This window comes from Tursiops truncatus, chromosome 14 (assembly GCF_011762595.2).
Source record: "Tursiops truncatus isolate mTurTru1 chromosome 14, mTurTru1.mat.Y, whole genome shotgun sequence".
Lineage (NCBI taxonomy): Eukaryota > Metazoa > Chordata > Mammalia > Artiodactyla > Delphinidae > Tursiops > Tursiops truncatus.
The window spans coordinates 7,374,521-7,396,095 of record NC_047047.1 but is presented as its reverse complement, the minus strand read 5'-3'; the positions used below and the strand labels follow the sequence as shown (position 1 = coordinate 7,396,095).

Sequence of the window (21,575 nt, the reverse complement as noted above, 5' to 3'; positions counted from 1 at the left end):
AACTCAGGAAGGAGGGCACGTGTGCATCCAACACAGAGAGGTGGGGAAGGACGGACAGACACCCGATAGTCGTGAGGTGCTAAATATACCCAGGCAGCTGGGCAGCAAATATTCATGATACACTAATGCTGAAAAGGTACTAAATATTCATCATCTATTCACAGGCAGGAGACTAAATATATAACAGGAACCTGATACTGGCTGTCATTCGGTTACCCACTGGTGACACCGACTGTGCTCCTCTGACCCACGGCTGTTCATGAGGCTCACCGCAGGCCACAGATGTGGCCGGGCAGAACTGTCCCTACGGCTCCCGGCAGAACGTGTGTGTGTGTGTGTGTGTGTGTGTGTGTGTGCGCGCGCGCGCGTCTCTGGCCCAGGGCACCTCCCATCCGCGGCCCTGCTGCTCGTACTTGTAAGCACACGTTAGCGGGGAAAGCTGACACTGCAGAGGGAGATGGGCCACGCGAACCCTGCACGCCCCAGGACTCAGGGTCTGAGGCTCTCCCACCTGCTGAATGGAAATCAGAGGAATTCCCACCTGTGTCACCCTCTCCTACCTGTGTTACCTTCCCCGTCTTTCTGCCCTGGCTCTTTGCTTTAACTTGCATCAAGGTCCTTTCCCACAGGACATCGACCACTTAGCCCTGCTCAGGGGTGCTCTGTAGAGCACACTTGCTCATTTTCCTGGAACGCCATCAGATCTCAGCTGAGGAAGGACCCTTTATTGCTTTAGGAGACTTTATTAGGGGTTCCTAATTGAGAACTATAATAAACACCCTTTTGCCTTCTAAGAAAGACAATGGAAGAGTAACAGCCACAAATAATTTATGAAGCATTTTCTCCGCTGATACAGTACCTCAAGTGATGCTTGTGTGTGTGTGTGTGTGTGTGTGTGTGAGCACGTGTGTCACTACCCCCAGGCTATGGGGTCGCAGGGACTCTAAGTGGCAGAGCGGAAACCAAAGCCCTGACTGCCCGCCTCGGCTGGACAACCTGCTTTAAGAAAGCAAAACACCTCTGACATTTTCATGTCCACACTTGGGACAGCTGTTCTGAGACCAGTTTCTTGGGAAACTTGCACACCTCAGCTGATGCTTCTGTTGTCTCCCACAGATGTGAGAATCTGGGGATAGAAACAATGGTCAGATTGGTGTTTGGACCCCAGGGGTGAAGGTGGGTACTCCAGAAGTTCTGAAACTTCATACATTCAAAAGCCCGTTCCACACATCAGGGCTAGGAAGACACTTGAGCAAATAAATAACTTCCTACTCCTCACCTTTCAAAAGGCTCTTCTGTAATTTCTTTTCACGGATAGCTTAACCATAAGAAAAATAACTGGGAGCCCTTCCTACCCGGAATCTACACAGGAACAGTGCAAGTGTCTGCACGGAGCTAGTGGCCAACACCGGTGAGGGGGCATCCCTAGTGGTGTGGCCACAACTGTCTGATCATTTCTTGTCAATCTGCTGCTAAGTTTGCTGAGCATCCGCCCCCCACCCCATGGCATCTACTGGTTTGTGACCCACTGAGCTCAGGGTTATGGGTCATAGCACGTTAAAGCAATACAAAGGATGCCGCCGTAACTCCTAAGAATCACCGATGTGTCTTAAAGGTCCATTTACCTGAGCTGAAAGTTTGAAATGAGTTTCCAGGTGCAGATAACTAAGAATAACAGGGTTAGATGAGAATTCCTCTGAATTCCATTCAGCTGGGGGAAAAGACCAGGCATTTAGAAAGCTGACCGTGCCTGTTGTCCTTTGTACAGATGACACTACCTGTACCAGGGTTTACAGGTACCCTGACAACAAAACGGATAAGCACAACACCAGGAAGGGTCAAGTCACAGGTGGGACCCGAAAGGCCACTCCTGGGGCAGCCTTCTGTCTCTAGGAATTCAAGAGCTCCTTCCCAGGGGAAGTTCTCTTTCATCTCACGTCTGTGTGGCCAAGTCTTAATGTTACTTAAAGTCCCACCTCCTCTGAGAAGCCTTCACTGGCCACTTAACCTTCCACGCATGGAGTGTGAACTAAACCCAGGGCTCTGGGTGTATAGCTTTAGGTTTCATAAGAGCTAATCATATTCTCCAGACAATTCCCAAGGACCCTGAAGCATCCATTATGACTTGGACTTTTCTGTGTTTTTCCTGCTGCTTTTAGTAAAATGCCAAGCATACAGTGGGTCGCTCTGATGATGAAGCAGCAGCGGCAGAAATAGGGTGACTGTTCGGAAAACACTAATGCGTGTGAAACTGGTCTACCGGGCTGGGCTCAGTAGTGTGTAGGCAGACAGCTCTGCTCTCCCCCCACCACCAAAGCTTCAAAGCTGCTCTTTCTCCATTTCCTCCCAGCCCCAGACTGGCAACTCCAACAGGCCCTACAGCCTTTCCAGTCTTTTTCAGGTACTAAGAAGCCCAGTGCACATAACCGAGGTCAGAGACCCAGAAGATGGGGCGGGGGGAGAGGGAGTTTCCAGTCTATTTCCCCAGCTTGCTCCCCACCCTGCTTCCTTCCCACCTTGCCAGAGTACATCTGGTTTCTCCAGGGATGGGGGAGTTAAGAGAAAAAGATGTTGAAATTCTCTTTACACATCAAGAGCTTTACTCTAAGCCACAATGTCCAGAAGACAGGAGACACAACCTAAGAAAGATTCCTGCCCCGCAGGTGGAAAAAAGTTCTTCTGGTACCGGGAGAGAGGAGCCTGGGAGCCCCCTGGCCCTTTGCACCGTGCCTGGAGGAGGAGAGGCGGTGCGGGAAGAAAAACCCCCAGGAGGTGGAGGGGGATGGAGAAGGCAGGGGGGAGTCTGTCCTTCCTCCTGCTGGTAGCACAGGGACTGCTCAATACAGCAGGTATGGGGGCCTGGGCTGTTCCACACAGACTGGGCAGGTTCCCAGGTGCCCAGCAGGGACCTGGTGGAGACCCAAGGGGGTGGGGACCTCAGGACCAGATGCAGGAGCCGGGTCCCCAGCTGTGGCTCACCCCAGTGACACCCGGCTGGACAATAGGCAGTGGAAACAGAAAAAGGAGGCTCAGTCGTGGGAAACCCATCAGAGGACAGCAAGGGGCCACTCTCCCCCATGCCCCGATGTAACTGCAACCTTCTCCTGGAGCCCAGAGACCACCTGCGGTGAGAAGGGGCCCCAGAGGGTGAGCTGGGGAGACAGAGACTGACTCTGAGGGACTAAGCTGCTTTAAGCTAGATAGCGGCTGAGAGAAACTCACTAGAATTAGGCTCAGGAAAATCACGATCATGACCTAGGACTAGATATATCAAACGGGAACCAAAGTCCGTTCGGGGCAGCGAAATTAAGCTCACCTATAAAAATCTTTGCCCATCACAACTGGTGGCTGGTGACCTTCACCCTTCCACGATAAAGCTGGGCAAGAAACATCTCTACTCGGATTCAAATGCTTCCGCAGGGTCTCCATGCAACACAAACAGCGTTTATAAAAGTGTGTCTGGGGGCTTCCCTGGTGGTGCAGCGGTTGGGAGTCCGCCTGCCAATGCAGGGGACATGGGTTCGATCCCTGGCCCGGGAGGATCCCACATGCTGCGGAGCAACTGGGCCCATGTGCCACAGCTACTGAGCCTGTCTGTGCTCTGGAGCCTGCGGGCCACAACGATTGAAGCCCGTGTGCCAGAGTAGCCCCCGCTCGCTGCAACTAGAGAAAGCCCGCACACAGCAGCAAAGACCCAACACAGCCAAAAAAAAATTAATTAAAAAAAAAAGGCGTGTCTGTGCACAAGGCACATGGCTAACCTCCAGAGGAAGAGCAGGTGACTGCAAGCTTGCCAAGGCAATCCAGGCCCCCTGAGCCATCGCGGAAAACTCACCCCCCAGAGGCCCAGGCACCTTCACCCACAGTCTCTCACTTAACCCTGTGAGCTGGCGATCACCACTCCCATTCTGCTGAGTCAAACTGACACTCAGCAAGATTCGGTGACCAGCTCAAGATGTCCAAGCTGAGTGACAATACGAACAGGACAGCCACCCTTTCGTGTGCCCCACGTGCCTGGTCCCACGCAGCGGCCACATGCTGTACGTGAGCTGAACAACACCCGTGGAGGGGCCACTTTTTAAAATTTTATCAACGAGGAAACGTGCTCAGAGAGGCTAAGAAACTTGACGCACAGGCAAGTCTAGACCGAGGGTGAGGCAAGCGAGGCCCTCGCTCCAGGCACAAAATGTAAGGCGGTACCAAAAACTCCAGAAGATAAATGTTATAATGAACTGTTTTAAAACATCAAAATTAACACAAAATCCGCATTGTACAAAACATCACAATTTTAAATAAAGACAGGATCCGTATTACTGATTTTTCCTTCTGCCTTAGGCTCCAATATGGCTCAGCACAGCACTGGGGCAGTGCCAAGAAACCAGCCCAGCTCAACCCTTCTCCACCGGCCCCCAAAGGCAGAGACCCCTGATGCTCCTGCACTGCCTCTAGATATGTTTCTCCTCACAATTTTATGACCTCAAAGGGCTGTAAGGAGTGATCAGAAGGCTCCATCATCGCAGGTGTGAGCTCCAGGGAGACCGGGGTCTAAACAGATTCTGTTCCATGGTCACGTGCACATGTTATGTAAATGAAGGAAGCGTGCAGGCTTGAATAACGGGGTGGGATATTTTAAGATATCAGTTGGGGAAGGTGTGGGGTGGGCTCGATCACACAGCTGCTTGTCTCCCACTGGATGGATTTCTGGCTCAAAATTAAGTTTTCAGCAGTGACACGATACCAGCTGCCGCCTGTACCTACGCAAGTCCAATCCAAACGGTGGCATTCCTTTTCACTTTGCATTTCAAAAGCCGAAGCTTAGTTGGTAACTACTACATTGGCGTAGCTACTTATGCTTTGATCACTTGTTCACCTCATATTAAAGCCCCGCCTGAGATGAAGTCTCTGTTCAACAAACATGTGTTGATTAAAAATTCGAACATTTCTTAGATCACACCCAGAACCTCGTACTAGCGGCTTGTAATCAAAGCCTAAAACCTGTATAACAAATCAACCATTACCTGGAGCAAGAGGAAAATAGTTTATGACTCTGTCCACTATTTTCTCCTGCCGTGGCTATTAGCGACGGGAGGCACAAATACTTCCGTCTACTAACAACTTCAACCCTGCAGACCGTCTTCCCTCTTTTCTATTTTCTGAACACGATCAACTGCGAGGCTTCCCCTCACGACGCAAAGTCGTCCGGCAAAGTGAGCAAAGGGAAACTTCGGGCGCTTGCGGGAGCGCGTCCGGCTAGACTCGGCCCTGGGCCAGCGCTGCCCCGAGAGGCGGCCGCGGGCAAGGCGCCCTGTCCGCGGTCCGAGGGGCACCTGGAGGCCCGCGCCCAGCCCTCGGCGCCCCGACCCCTGGCTGGCCGGCCAAGCCCGGCTCCCGGCCCGCGCCGTCCCCGCCCGGGTCCCCGCGCCGCGGTCCCCGGCCCACGCGCGCCCGCGGCCGCTCCACTCGGGTCCCCCCGCCCCGGTACCTGCACGGGAGCGCGGGCGGCTCCACGAAGCGCCGGAGGCTCGGTCGGCGAAGTGGGGGCGGCGGGACTGCGGCCGCCCCGGGAGGGCGGACGCCCGTTCCGCACGCGGCGCTGCAGGTGGCCGCCCGGCCTCGCCGCCGCCGGGTCGTGGCCCGGAGACCCGGACGCGGGCGGGGGCACGACCCTCCGGAGCCGGCGCTCGCCCGGCCTCGTGCGCGCTCCCCGCCCCGGGCGCGCCGGCTCGGCTCGGCTGCTCTCGGCGCGGCGGGGGCGGACGCCGCTCAGCTCGCTCGCTCGCCCGCCAGTCGCGCGCACCTCCCCCGCGGCGCGCCACTCCCGCCGCCGGGCCGAGTCTGGCCGCGAGCTCGCGGGGAGGGGCGGGGGAGGTGGGCCCCGCAGGCCGGGAGGGCGCCGGGTGCGGGCCTGGCTGCCCGCGGGAACCCCTCAGCAGCCTGCGGCGACCCCGCCTGGGCCGGCCCGTGCGGCGGCGCTGTCGGGGCTCCAGGCCTGGCTGCCCCCACTGAGCGGGGCCGGGGTCCGCCAGAGACCCAGACGACCCAGAAGACGAGGCGCCCTGGCCCCGCGCCCCTGCGCGCCCCATCCGAGAGGGATGCGGCCCCGACTCCAGCCTCGACCTCGGGGGTCACCTGGGGGTCAGCGGCCCGACGGCCGGGTCCAGAGGGAGGGCGCCGTGGATGGGAATTGTACGTTTGAATAAAAGTAAAAGTTGTTTTTTTTTTTATAACCGTCTGGGTCCGGAGCGTCTCCGGGCTAATTAGGGAAGCTGCCGCCCTGTCTTGGGTTGAATCATGGTTGTGACACTGCAAGTGGTGGAAGAAAGAAAGGCTGCTGACAGCTTCCCAGCCTCACTGGCTCCCCTTTGCTTCTTTTAGAGACGGGCTGGTCCAGGTAAGGAGAGCGTCTTAGGAAACGTGGCCTCGGGTGGTCGCTCAGCGAGTCAACTAGAGAGCCGGCCTTTAAGCCCGGGCCTGCGGAGCGCACAGCCCGGGACACCTCCACTCCAACCATGTGCCCCCAGAGCAGGGAGCTTTCCCGGCAGGGAGGGAAGACGCACGTGAACTGTGACCCGCAGGAGACCGAGACCACGACAGCTGACCCTTGAGAAACTTCCATGCCAGCTGGAAGAGCTCATGCTAGCTGGCAGAGCTCATGCTAGCATCACGGAGTAACACTCGAGTGATAGCCGACATCTGAATCATCAGCTATCTCAGCGCCGTTATATGGGGACACGCCCGGAATCCGCGCCACATCTTGGGGTGGTGGGTTTGGGGATTTTCCCGGCGTACGCTGAGGACTGGAGAAGCCTGCGTTTGTACCACTATCTGCAGCAGAGCCAGGGTGGAAGCCTGGAAGGGGCTCTCCCCACCCCTGGCTTTAAAGGGGATCAAAATCCCAAACACAAGAATCAAAGGCAGGGAAAAGAGGCTAAGGACAGATCTCATTTACTTGAGCACATAAAGAGAGGTTTACTCAAAAAAAATTTTTTTTCGTATAATCCCTTTGGTACAAGCCATTCTCTTAAAATCCCCCTTTGCCCTTAAATGCTTGAAATTCCCTGTGTGAAAGGAACGAAAATATATTGTGGATCAGTCTCCTGCCCCCCAAGTCAACAACCTGCCCTCACGATGGACAGGTGACTCGTGACATCCAGAGACAATGACTTTGTTAGGGGTGTGTGGTTGCTTTTTTCAGAACCGTCAGACTAAACTGAACAACTACAAACAAATCTACACTCCTTTCTCTCCTCTCCCACCTTGAGCCTCTGTTTCTTGCTCCTCAAAATCACATTTATTTTTTGTTATAACTAAATATTTATTGACTTCATAAATTCCCTTTCTAACTAAGGATTTCATTTGTTTCCAGAGTATCTTAAACCTCTGGCTTTATTTGTGTGTGCTGTGGGGGGCTTTTGAAGTTCCTGGAGGTTTTGAGGGGACGAAACCCAAAGTTCTTGGTGATTAGTTAAGGCTGGGAAAGAACACGGTGTCAACACCCACAATAGAAAGTGGTGAGGAGCTTTGTGAATAGGTTAGGAAAATGGGAAGTTACCGGCTTCTGGTAGAGCAAGCACCTTCATGCTTTAAAAGTGTTGAAAGGAAGAATGTCCCTTCCCCACACCCAGTCCCCAGGGCTCCTCCACACAGCCTTCGAGGGAGCTCTTCACCTCCATAATGCCTCTTGGACCAAACCTTGAAGCCAGGATGAGAAATGGCTAAAGTGAAGTTTTGCCAAAGGTTCCAAGGAAATAGTCTCCACGTGGAGTTTCTGGAAGCCTGCACAGACAACCATAAAGCTACGAGCATAGGATTGCATTTTGGTTTTGTTTGTTTGTTTTTTCTGGAACTCCAGAAAATCTCTCTCATCTATCCCTGAACACCTCCTCCCGGGGAAGGAGAACCTCACCGCCAAGGCAAAAGGAAAAGTCTGTGCTACCTCTAAATATACGGCACCTGATCAGGGAACACATTTTTATCAAACTGCAGGTGCTGTTCTAAACCATTTACAATTCGTCGCTCATTTAAACCATTCAGTCCCCAGGAGAGCCCTGAGCTAAGACCTGCTATTATCCCATTTTACAGATAAGGCACTGCCATCGTCTCCCTGTTGTGGAGGAATGAGGTGCCCAAGGTCAGGCAGGAAGGAAGTGGCAGAGCCACAGTCTGCACTCTCGGCACTGAACAGGCTGCCTTTCTACAAGTGGCATCTAACGCTGCAAACTGAAAACACCTTTTAGCTTAAAAAGGGAAGGAGAATCACCCTCGCCCACACTCAGGAAGAGGCAGCTTCTGGGATCTCAGAAAACAAGAGTATTTAAGTCTAGTCTCCTCTTCCCTGAATCATCATTTAGTCAGACCAGAGGGCTGTCATTGATGGGTTGAAGAGGGGTTCGCCAAAGGTACCAGGCTCACTAGCCCAGGCTGGTATCCAGGAGACCCTTCTGCAGGACAGGGCTTCATCCCAGCCTTCTGCTCTTGGGTCTTCATAAGACTCTCAGCCTGCCTGTCTTCCGTTGGGTTCCAAAAATACAGACCCCATCAGGCACAGGTATCCCTACCTGGGCAGAGGATTTCATCCAAGGACCAGCCAGGAACCAACTAGGAGAAAAAAGATGTCAACCTTCTCATGACAGCAGGCCCGTTGCCCAGGTGAGCCTTGGTGACAGAGGTGGAACTGAGCTGCCTCACTGTCAGAGGTCCTCCTTCCTTGTCTTTTGTTTACATGGCATCGTCTGCCACCACACACCCAGGCAGGTACATTTTTGTCCACACAATCAAGCAGCTTGTGCATTTTTGCTCTAAGTAGTGATTACCTATTTTCAAGACCATCACAAGGGTCACGAGGCTCTGCATTGAGGTCACACCTTTATTTCAGTGGTTCTGAATGTTTTCTCATAAATCTTTACGATCTTAATTTTTTTGTAAAATAGATGTCTGATTGAAAGGCTGGACTTACGTTCAGAACAAGTTCAGGGCACTCTGTTTTCCTTGATGGAATGTTTTTTCCTAAGTTAGAAACTATTTATCCTTTTGGGCCAGTTTATTGATCTGTAGGAAGGTATTTCAGGTTTAGTGAGGTAGGGATATTCAGTAATTCTGGCTTAGTGTTGGCTGGGGCTGGGAGGTCACAGTTCTGCTAGAAGTTTATCATGGTTGATAAATTTCATACAATCTTAGGGTTTCAGGGTGGGTTAAATCTTGGCAGTGGTTTTTGATGACAAGATTTGGTTTGGTTTGTTTTCTGAGGTATAACGGACCTAAAGGACACATATCTCTGTGTTCAGCTTGAATTTTCGGTTACATATCATTTCTCTCATGCAACCATCATCCACATCAAGATCTAGAACATTCTTAGCATCCCAGGAAGCTTTCTTGTGCCTTTTTGTAGTCAGTGCACATACCCAAGCTAACCACTATTCCACACTGTTACCATAGATTAGTGATCTGTGTTGTTAAGGCTCATGAACAGGCATATGTAGACTGATACGGTATGTCTTCTTTTGTATCTGACTTCTGTTATTCAACACAGTGTCTGTGAGATTTATCCATGTTCTGTGTATCAGGTCATTCCTTTTGTATTGCTGTGTAGTATTCCACTGCATAGATATACCATAACTTACCCCTTCTACTCTTCTTAGGCATTTGGATTCTTTCCAAGTTTGGGATATTATAATATATCTGCTATGAACATTCTCATATATGTTTTTTGGTGGGCATAAGTACTCAGTTTTATCCAAGAGTGGAATCCTGGGTCATAGGACATATATAGTAAGTTTAACTTTAGTACTTACTACCAAATACCATCTCTCTACTGCATTGTTTTCCTTTGAAAGTATGATACAAAATTCTTTGACAAATATCTGTGTCCATAGTTTGTCTGCATTCATAATTATATCTTTAGGAGAGATCCAGAGAGGAGTTCCTGGGTCAATGGCTGTGAATGAGTCAGAGGCTCTATTAATCACAGGGTATGAAGGCTTCTTAGGTTGTAAGGCCTTAATGACACAATTGGATAATACTTTCATTCCTCTCTGGGCAGCTTCTTCTCCCATTCCCCACAGCAACTAGCCCTTACTGCTCTCATGCACCACGTGTTCTCAGCCCCCATCACACTCTTCCAAACAGATGGTCTGCTTCCTTTTTTTTCATAGAAAATCAAAGTTACTGGGCATGGAAATAAGTCTGCTAAGCAGCTGACCTTAAAATAGGGAGATTTTCCTGGATTATCTGGGCGGGTCTAGTGTAATCACAAGGGTGCTTAAAAGGGAAGAGGGAAGCAGCTGAAGACCAGAGACGTGGCAGCATGAGATAGACTCAGCTCAGTAGTGCTGAATTTGAAGGTGGAGGGAGGGGCCACAAGCCACGGAAAGTGGGCAGATTCTAGAAGCTCGAAAAGGCAAGGAAATGGATTCTCCCCTCAAGGATCCAGAAGGGACATAATCCTTCCAACACCTTGATTTTTAGCTTAATGAGACATATAGCAGACTTCTGCCCTCCAGACCTGTGAGATCATTAAACTGTGTTGTTTAAAGCACTAAGTTTGTGGTAATCTGTTACTGCAACAATAGGAAATGAATATGGAATTTATTTTAGAATTCCCTTGACTTATAGCTGGAAAGTCTATTTCTCCATGCCCACTCCCTGGCACAGTCTATAGCAGAGACCCCATTAGACATGCCTTGGCTCAATCCTAGCTGAATAAGCTTAATATTTTAAATGGAAATTATCATTCAATGTAGGATTCAGATTCTTAACTAAGGCTCTCCCAGGCACTTTTTTTTTTTTTTTTGGACAAATGCCAGACGCTGACAGTCTGAAATTTTAGAGCCTTGGGCAGCCATTTAAATACCCTTCGGCAATTTATAGGCCTTTCAGGAATGTCCACAACAGTATCTTCTGAGAACTCAAAAATACTTTCAGTTTTATTTTAACCTGCCCCAATTTTGTAAGATTTATTTTTAATTATTCCCTCTTTTTAAAAAAAGTTCATTCTCTTGTTACACCATCTAAAAATCATAGTTTTGTTGGTTTTCTTATCAGTAGTAATGTCATTTTCCATAAAATCCTGAGCCTTCATACTTAACCCTTCCTCTAACCTAACAAGAATTTCTTATCCAAAAACATCAGCTTCCTGACCGGGGATGAAGCTGGAAGATTATTTTGGAACAATATCCGTAACAATGCTGATTTTGTGTTTATATGGAATAATATTTTCGGTAAGAGAAATGAGAACTTTCATTACGCTTATAAAGTCTAAACCTCTACTTTTCTTTTCTTTTGGTTTTATCCCAGAGAGATAAAGCAAGCAAGGATCCGATTTATGGGCTGGCCCACATAGCTCCTTTGCAAATGTGGCTTTAAACCAGCTAATCTTTTGAAAGTCTTTACACTGACTAATTTAGAAGCAAGGAGAACAAATGTGGGAGTATAAATGCAAGGCACTGAATAAGAGTGATCAGCTCTGCCAATGAACACACTGCTGTGTTTCTGAGTACCCAATGCAGTTCACGACTTTCATTTAGATGAAGCTTCCTGGGGCTTGTCTTGCCTCCCCAGCACAGTGTGCTACGTGACTGGAATTCCAGCTTGGAAGGTGAGATCTGTCCAGGATCTTAAAGATCAGAGTCTCCAACCTCACATTATGGGGGACTAGAAAGTGACTAGCCCAAGGTTACACGCTGCTGGCTGTGCTTTGCGAAAGGCAGGTGTGTTACAGCATCTGCTCACCTCTCACTGATTCTGTAGTCTCCCAGTCTCTGAAAATCACCAGAAGATTCTGATGGAAAACTTATCTTCTTAGTAGAACAAATGAGCAACACTCCTATTCACTTAGTAGGAGTGCAGCATCTTATTCATTTGATAGACTGTAAATAACAAATACAGTATAAATAAACAAACAGTAAAAAAGGAAATGTAGGTTTTTTTTAATCACAGAAAGGTTTTCTTATTGACACTGTTTGGGCAGCTTCTTATTTTTTGCCTGAGTTATGAACAAAAACATGTTCATAAGGCAGTTTGGTACCCGAAGCATACACCCTCTTCTGCTAACTGCTGGAGCAGCTCTTCCGTGGCTCTGTCAGTGAAATGATATGACATTCAGGTGAAAGAATGAAGGGAATGTTTCTGTAGCAAATGGTAACACTAAAAATAGTGTTTGGAGTGAAAGTAGGATGAGGAATAATTTCTTCATTGTTTCCATGGAAAAGTAGGAAAGTGGGAATGATGTATGGCCTTTTGAGGCCTTAGGTAGATCTGGAGATGTCCTTCAAAGAAATGGGAGGGTCTCTGCTGCCATGATAGCTCTCTAAACAGCTGTTCTGCATTTCACTTTCATCTCTACGATCTCTTCCCATTCTAAATGTCTGTGAGTCTGATTTATTTCATGTATATGTGAAAATTTTTATTGACTGTATTTTTATATCTAGTTGCCTATTGTTTGATCCGTGTTGCTTCTATAGAAAATGGCATAAGGGGTGCTGAAATGCTGACCCATGCGAAGTTGTGATGTAGGTGAAGCTTGTTTTTTGTGCACTTCGAGTCCTCTTCCAGCTCAGAGACCTATCCTGCAGATGCCCCAGGCCTGCCTTCTGCAGACAAGGCCCAATTCAAAGGTACCCCTTCTATACACCTCAGCTAATAAACCAACATGCTCGTAAACCAATCCCTTCAAGGATGTCAGTGGCTAGTATTGCTTACGGTTTTCCTGCCTCTATCACCATTTCACAGGGGTATGTGTAATTCTACAAAAGTTCTCAATGAAATACTAGCAAAATTAATCCAGCAACATATCAAAAGGATTACATACCATGACTAAGTGGGATTTACCCAGAAATGCAAGGTTGGTTGAACTTACAAAAATCGATCAATGTGATAAACCATGTTAATGGAATAAAGGACAAATACCACATGAGCATCTCAGTAGAAAAAAAAGCATTTGACAAAATTCAGGACTTTTCATGATAAAAACACTTAACTAGGAATGGAAGAGAACTTTCTCAACCGGATAAAGGGCATCTGTAACAAACCTAAAGCTAACATCGTACACAATTAAAGGCTAAATGCTTTCCCCTTAAAATCAGGAACAAAAGTATCTATTCTCACCACTTCTATTCAACACTGTACTAGAAGTACTAGCCAGGGCAATTGGCAAATAAAAGAAATAAAAGACATCCAGATTTGAAAGGAAGAGTAAAACAATCTCTGTTTGCAGATGACATGATCCTGTAGATAGAAAATCCTAAGGAATTCACTAAAAATTATTGTAAATAAAAAAAAATTCAGGAAATGTTGAACTGTACAAGATCGATATACAAAAATCAATTGTATTTCTATACACTAGCAACAAAATGTCACTGAAATGACATTAAGAAAACAATTCATTTACAATAGCATCAAAAGTAATAAAATACATTGAAATAAATTTAACAAAAGAAGCATAGACTTGTACACTGAAAACTGAAAAACATCACTGGAAGAAATTGAGACCTAAGTAAGTGGAGAGATAGCCCATGATCATGGATCAGAAGACTTAGTATCTTTAACATGGCAACACTCTCCAAATTGAGTTACAAATTTAATGCAGTGCCTATCAGAAACCCAGCTTGTTTTTTTTTTGTTTGTTTTTTTTTTTTGCAGCAGGACAAGCTGATCCTAAAATTCATATGGAAATACAAGCAACCCAGGGCAGCCAAAGCAATCTTGAAAAAGATGGAGAACTCACACTTCCCAGTTTCAAAAGTTACTGCAAAGCTAAAGAAATCAACAGTGTGGTACTCAATAATTAACTCACATGAATGATAGACATAATGTAAGACTAACACTATAAAACTCTTAGCAGAAAACACAGGGGTAAATCTTTGTGACCTTGATTTCAGGACTGATTGCTTATATATGATACCTGAAGGCACAAGTGATAAAAGAGAAGTTGGAATTCATCAAAATTATAAACTTGCGTGTTTCCAAGTACACCATCAAGAAAGTAAAAAGTGATAAATGTTACACTTTTAAGTAACTTTTACTTAAAAGTAAAATATACAAAAAGTCTTTAAAAATATATTTTATTCTTTGTACCATATTGTACAGAAACCACTGTAGCAGATATGTTTTAATAGAACTGTATGAACGCATATAAAGTATGCTCCTTTAGTTCCTGGATACAAAAGGTTACATAAATATTGCATAAAAGGATTTTCTGGAAGTGTTGGCCGTTAAACAGCTAGACCACTGAATTTTGCTTCCAAAACTACCTCCTCATATCAGAATTTCATAGCATATCATAGATGTCACCAGACCTCTGTTCCGTAAATGGACATTAGAATCCCAATAAATTAAAGGAAAATAGAAAGGTAACCAAAATATTTGCAAATTATATACTTGGGAAATGCAAATCAAAGCCACTAGACACACACAAGAATGTGTATAATAAAAAATCCCTAAATATTTGGTAATTAAGAAATATAATTAAAATAATCTGTGGGTCAAAGTGGAATCACAATGGAAATCAGAAAATATTTTTAACCAGTCATGAATGAAAATATTACATATCAAAACTTGTGAGATACACCTAAATACTTTGCCTTAGTGGAAAAGTATTACTTGTTCAAAACACATACGTTAGAAAAGAAGAAAGACTGAAAACACAATTTGAGCATCCATACTCAAGAATCTAGGCAGGGCTTCCCTGGTGGCACAGTGGTTGAGAATCTGCCTGCCAATGCAGGAGACACGGGTTCAAGCCCTGGTCTGGGAAGATCCCACATGCCGTGGAGCAACTAGGCCCATGAGCCACAACTACCGAGCCTGCGCATCTGGAGCTTGTGCTCTGCAACAAGAGAGGCCGCGACAGTGAGAGGCCCGCGCACCACGATGAAGAGTGGCCCCCACTCGACGCAACTAGAGAAAGCCCTCGCACAGAACCGAAGACCCAACACACCCAAAAATAAAATAAATAAATTAAAAGCCATGCTCATAAAATCTTTAAAAAAAAAAAAAGAATCTAGGCAAAATAGTAGCAAATTATACCCAAAATGGAAAATAGAAAAAAAGAGAAGAAATTAGTGAAATAGAAAACAAAAAGCACAGTAGAAAGGATCTACAAAGCCAGAAATTGAAAAGATTAATAAAACTGATATATTCCCGGTGAGACTGACTTTGAAAAAAACAAGAGAAAGAAGGCAAAAATAGTCAACATCAGGAATGAAAAAGGGGGTATGTAGATCCTGTTACATGAAAGAGATAGTTGCAGGATTTTATGAACAATATTATGTCTAAAAATTTGTTTAAATTAAATGGACAAATTCCTAAAAAAAGAATTCAAATAACTAAAACTGACTTAAGAAGAATGATATCTGAAGAGTCCTATTACTATTAAAGAAGATGAATTTGTAATTGAAAACCTTCCTACAATGGAAACTACAGGCCCAGGGGCTTCACCAATGTAATTCTACTAAACATTTAAGGAAGAAATCATTTCACTCTTATACTGCTCTTCCAGAAAATACAAAGTTCCTAATTTATTCTTTGAGGCTGACTTAATCTTAATACCAAAACCTGATAAGGCCATTATGAGGATGAAATTTTACACAACTCAATTTCATTCAGTTTTATCAAATAAAATATTAGCAAATCAAATCTAGCTGTATATAAAAAGGTTCCATGTGAAACCCAAGTTGACTTTATTCCAGGAGAACAAGGTTAAATTAATATTTGAAAATCAGTCAACATAATAAAGGAGAAAGTAATATGATAATCAAAATAGATGCAGAAAAACATTTGATAGTGTTCAACATCCATTCAAGGATTAAATCTCTCAAATTAGGAACTGTAATTAACTTTGTTAATCTGATAAATAGTATCTTTGAAAAAAAAAAAAAGGCCACTAACCCACAGCAAGTATCATACTTAATGGTGAAATGCTGAAAACTTTCCCTTTGTGATTATAAAGAAGACAAAAATATCCATTATCACCACTTCTGTTCAGCTTCATATAGGTGGTCTTAGCCAATGCACTAAATCCAGAAAAAATTAGAAGTACAGGTATTGTGACAATAAAAATGGTTTTTTCCACAGATGATATGATTGAATATGTAGGGTCCTAAAGAATTTACCGCTAAAGTATTAGAAAGAATAAATGACTTTTAGCAAGGTTGCTAAATCAGTACAAGGTCAAATAACAAAATTCAAATAAGTTTTATACGTCAGCAAGAAGTTAAAAATGACACACATTCATGTATAAATGCGTCAAAAAATTCAAATACCTAAAAATATTTTAAAATGAGTGTATCAACACCTTCACACAGAAAACTATGAAATATTACCAAGAAAAATTAAATAAATAGAAAAATATATGCTCATGGACTAGAAGACTCAGTATTAGAAAGATGTCAGTTCTCCCCAAATATATCCATAATTTGATGTAACTAGTACGTTAAAAATCATAACAAGTTTATATGGAACTTCACTGAATGATTTTTAAATTATATGGAAATACACAAGAAAAAGAGTCAAGATACTTTTGAAGAAGAACAATAACATGATAGGATCTGCTATAGTGGATAGCAAAACTTTATTGTAAAGATACAGTAATTAAAACAATGAGGTATTTGTCAGATAGAAAAATAGACCCGTGAAATAGTATAGAGAGTCCAAAAACAAAGACACACCTATTTTGGCACTTCATAGGACAAAGTAGTAATGCAAACCCATGGGGAAAAGACAGTCTTTTCATGGGTTTCTTGGCAATCTGTATATTGTCTTTGGAGAAATGTCTATTTAGGTCTTCTGCCCATTTTTGGATCGGGTTTTTTGTTTTTTTGATATTGAGCTGCATGAGCTGCTTGTAAATTTTGAAGATTAGTCCTTTGTCAGTTGCTTCATTTGCAAATATTTTCTCCCATTCTGAGGAATGCTCAACATCACTAATCACTAGAGAAATGTAAATCAAAACTACAATGAGGTATGACCTCACACCAGTCAGAATGGCCATCATCAGAAAAATCTACAAACAATAAATGCTAGAGAGGGTGTGGAGAAAAGGGAACCGTCTTGCACTGTTGGTGGGAATGTAAATTGATACAGCCACTATGGAGAACAGTATGGAGGTTCCTTAAAAAACTACAAATAGAACTACCATATGACCCAGCAATCCCACTACTGGGCATATACCCTGAGAAAACCAGAATTCAAAAAGAGTCATGTACCACATTGTTCATTGCAGCTCTATTTACAATAGCCAGGACATAGAAGCAACCTAAGTGCCCATCGACAGACGAATGGATAAAGAAGATGTGGCACATATATACAATGGAATATTACTCAGTCATAAAAAGAAACGAAATTGAGTTATTTGTAGAGAGGTGGATGGACCTAAAGTCTGTCATACAGAGTGAAGTAAGTCAGAAAGAGAAAAATAAATACTGTATGCTAACACATATATATAGAATCTAAAAAAAAAAAAAGGTTCTGAAGAACTTAGGGGCAGGACAGGAATAAAGACGCAGACATAGAGAATGGACTTGAGGACACGGGGAGGGGGAAAGGTAAGCTGGGACGAAGTGAGAGAGTGGCATGGACATATATACACTACCAAATGCAAAATAGATAGCTAGTGGGAAGCAGATGCATAGCACTGGGAGATCAGCTCAGTGCTTTGTGACCACCTAGAGATGTGGGATAGGGAGGGTGGGAGGGAGACACGAGAGGGAGGAGATATGAGGATATATGTATATGTATAGCTGATTCACTTTTCTATACAGCAGAAACTAACACACCATTGTAAAGCAATTATTCTCCAATAAAGATGTTAAAAAAAACAACAACAGTCTTTTCAACACATAGTGCTGAGTTAATTGGAAATCTATATGAAATTTTTAAAATCTCAACACTTTCCTCAATTCTACACAAAAGTCAATTCCAGATGCACTGTTGTAAAATTAACAAGAAATAATGTTTATAGATGAAAATATGAGACACCATTGCAAACTTCAGGTAGGAAAAATTTTCTTAAATAGGACAGAAAAAAATGTACATCCATAGAGGAAATAACTGATAAATTGGACATTATTTTATTTTTTATATTTATTTATTATTATTTTTTGGCTGCGTCAGGTCTTAGTTGCTGCGTGGGGTCTTCGTTGTGGCATGTGGGCTTCTCTCTAGTCGTGGCACGTGGGCTTCAGAGCGTGTGGGCTCTGTAGTTTGCAGTACGTGGGCTCTCTCCTTGAGGCGTGCGAGCTCAGTAGTTGTGGCGCACGGGCTTAGTTGCTCCACGGCATGTGGGATCTTCCCGGACCAGGGCTCGAACCTGTGTCCCCTGCACTGGCAGGCAGATTCTTAACCACTACGCCACCAGGGAAGTCTCAGCAGCCCAAATAATAAATAAATAGTCTCATATTTGTAAAATGGAATAATACACAACAATGAAAATGAAAAAACCCTGAAACTATTATTACATTTAGCAACATGGGTAAATTTCAGAAACAAAATATTGAGTGAAAAAAAAAGGAAATAACAATACATACCCTAGGATTCCATTTATAAAAAGTTTCCAAATAGGTAAAACTGAACTATTTGTCTTAGAAATCAGGACTCTGGTTATTTGGCAAGACAAGAAGAGTGATTGGGACGGGGTACCAGGGAAACTGCTGAGATGCTGGAAATGTCCTGGATCTTGACCCAGCCAGACAGTGGTTTTATGGGTATTTGTGATAATTCATTGTACTCTTCTACGTGGTTATACTTTACCACCAAAAATGCACTCTATGAAGTACTGCTAAGATTTTATTTTTTTTATTACTAGATTTTTCTAATAATGAAATACAGAAAATTGGGATCAAATACTTCCCTTATCCCTATAGGTGACATTTTCTAGCCTTTCTCAGTGTATCTGGCATATGACAATATCAGGTTTATGATCCTATAAGATCATGGTCACAAAGACATTTTGCCAGAAAAGAAAAAGTCCTACTTCTCATTGTAGAATCCAGAGATGTCTGCTCTATTTTACCCCAGAGAGCTCTGAGACAATGAACAACAGAGCACAAAGAGAGAAGCACAGAGAAACACACAGAGGGACAACAGTCTACCCTGTCTGGTTCTGATGATCTGTGGAAACTCCTCAAATGGACGATTCCTATTCATTCTTTCTCATCAGAATTTACCTGTGTCAATCTGCCATTCACTGCTATAAAGGGAGATACTGTTCTATTGCTTCATGTATGAATTAACCACTTGCCCCAGTGAAGGTGTTTATTTCAAAACCTTTAAAGGCTAACGTACTGCCAGATGGGAGCTTAGTGAAACCTGAAGTCATTTATCTTTGATCTACTTGCAGAAAATCCTTGTCTCTGAACAATTCAAACTTCACAAGTGACTGAGGTTTGTAGGTAAGCAGAGGGATTTGAAAGATGCTACAATGGGGGCTGCAATAATCAAATGAAGATCAGTTATAGCAGTAGCCAAAATTCAATCAAGGTACAGAATTGGAAGAAAAAATCTTTTTTTTAATCCACAGCAAGTGTAAAATTCTGATCATAAACATAGTTTAGAACTTTTTAACACATGGAAATTTTTTTGCAATAGGAAATTGAAAGTCCTGGGTTTATGTGGACACATAATGTATAAATTTCTGTGAGTTTATACATAAACCCATAACTTTCAATTACTTATTATAAAAAGTTTTCACTAGTCTGTGTAGTTATTAAGGTTTTTTTTTTAAGTCATTCAATACAGCTTTTTTCTAATAGAGGCAATCAAGTCCTTGTACTAATGCCTATGAAGCCCAGGATTAACTGTCCACTTCCAAATGGAAGTCCTGAAAATGGTCAAAGGGACTTGTTTCATCATGGATTAACTTGATTATTGAATTTTACAACTCTGGGCTGCTAAGGAAAAGATCTTGAATTTTTTCCCACCTGTGACCATCTTCTTCAGATCTGCCTTTAACTCGCTTCTGAAAAAACCCACTGTCTGCTTTTTTCTGAGGAAATTATTATTATAAATAACTACATAAATGCATTAAAGCTGTGTTTTGTTTAGCTAGAAATTTTTAGAAGGTGGAGAGAAGTGGGCCATGTTTCAAAAATGTAAATGCAGTTGAAGAGAATCCCTCAGCCGAGCAGAGTCTTTACCAGCCGTTTGGCTGCAGTGAGGGAAACATATTAAGGCTGCCTGCACTGGAGCACAGTTCCAGTGAGTTCTTGGAGCTACAGGGAAGTACTGAGGCAAACCTTTCATCCTGATGACTATAAAAAGTAGGTTTCACTCATTTGTTCATTCAGCAAATACTTATTGAACATCTACTCTATCAAAGTCACTGGTACTTGAGTGTGAATTGGCGAAAAATGCTGCAACAGTACAATGAAAGAAAAACAGGAAGAACTATAGGAAAGTGAATATCAAATAAAGGTTACACTTAAATACAGATAAAAACACTTTCCTCTGAAAACAAGATGACCGTGAGGCATATTCCTGATTCTCTCCATCACTCTCATTAGTAGGAAGCCAAACCATAGGTCTATTTGTCTAGAGGCTGTTATCCTGAAGTACAGACATGCACAGATGGAGTTAATTAGCTGCCCTTGAGCTAGGCGTGCTTCCAATTGCCTTGACTTTGATGGAAACATCATTAAAGAAACTGGTCCTTTAATAGAAATCCCTGCGATTCCATAGCCTGTTAAGAAAACTGAGGAAGCAGAAGGGATTTCTGCCATATCAAGGAGTCTGAAGTCTTCTCTTTCAGAATATTGCAAAATGGCCTCTCTATTATATCAGACGCTATAGCCTAAGAGATGATGCAAATGTATTAATAATTACTATAATGTCTGTTTCCTACTGAGATAAAACTGGTTTAAGTTCAGCTCAACAAAACACATATAAAGAGGCAGCAAGCAGAAGATAGATTTTTTCCCCTTAAACCTAAAACAGGACACTGTATTTGTCTTAATAGATAACAGCTCATGTTACCTTACCTGTAATTAACCTTACCTCCAAAAGCAAAGTAAACATAAGATAATAATTCTTCATCCTAGGGACAAAATGGGATATTTTCTATATTTTATCTTCTCTTGTTTGTTGAGCCTTTATGAAATTTGGTCTTCATTTTACTAAATGTGTAAGTGTAAGATGCAAAATTTCCTGCAAGTGCAGCAAGAAGAAATTTAGAACACAGAAAGCTTTTGCACGGCCAAGGAAACCACTAACAAAATGAAAAGGCAACCTACCAAACGGGAGAAAATATTTGCAAATCCTATCTCTGATACGGGATTAGTATGCAAAATACACAAAGGACTCATACAACTCAATAGCAAAAACAAAAAATTGGATTAAAAAATGGGCAGAAGATTTGAATAGACATTTTTCCATAGAAGATATACAGATGATGAACAACTACTCGAAAAGATACTTAACATCACTAATCATCAGGGAAATGCAAATCAAAACCACAATGAGATATCACCTCATACCTGTTAGAATGGCTATTATCAAAAAGACAAGTGCACCAGAGGGCAGACAGCAGAAGCAAGAAGAACTACAATCCTGCAGCTTGTGGAACAAAAAACACATTCACAGAAAGACAG

The 21,575-nt window shown here is 43.7% G+C and overlaps 1 protein-coding gene across 4 annotated transcripts in view; it reads right to left on the bottom strand.

The window, feature by feature from the left end:
* CRACDL (CRACD like) overlaps positions 1 to 5,618 on the bottom strand; it is a 121,913-nt gene extending 116,295 nt beyond the window's left edge. For 2 of the 4 annotated variants that reach the window (XM_073791064.1, XM_033838476.1), the window contains exon 1: positions 5,483 to 5,592. The gene's annotated coding sequence lies outside the window, so the exon portion shown is untranslated. Of the gene's footprint in view, positions 1 to 5,482 lie in introns of all 4 variants that reach the window. The other 2 variants (XM_073791063.1, XM_073791065.1) reach the window with 2 other exon arrangements.
* Between the last annotated feature and the right edge of the window lie 15,957 nt (positions 5,619 to 21,575).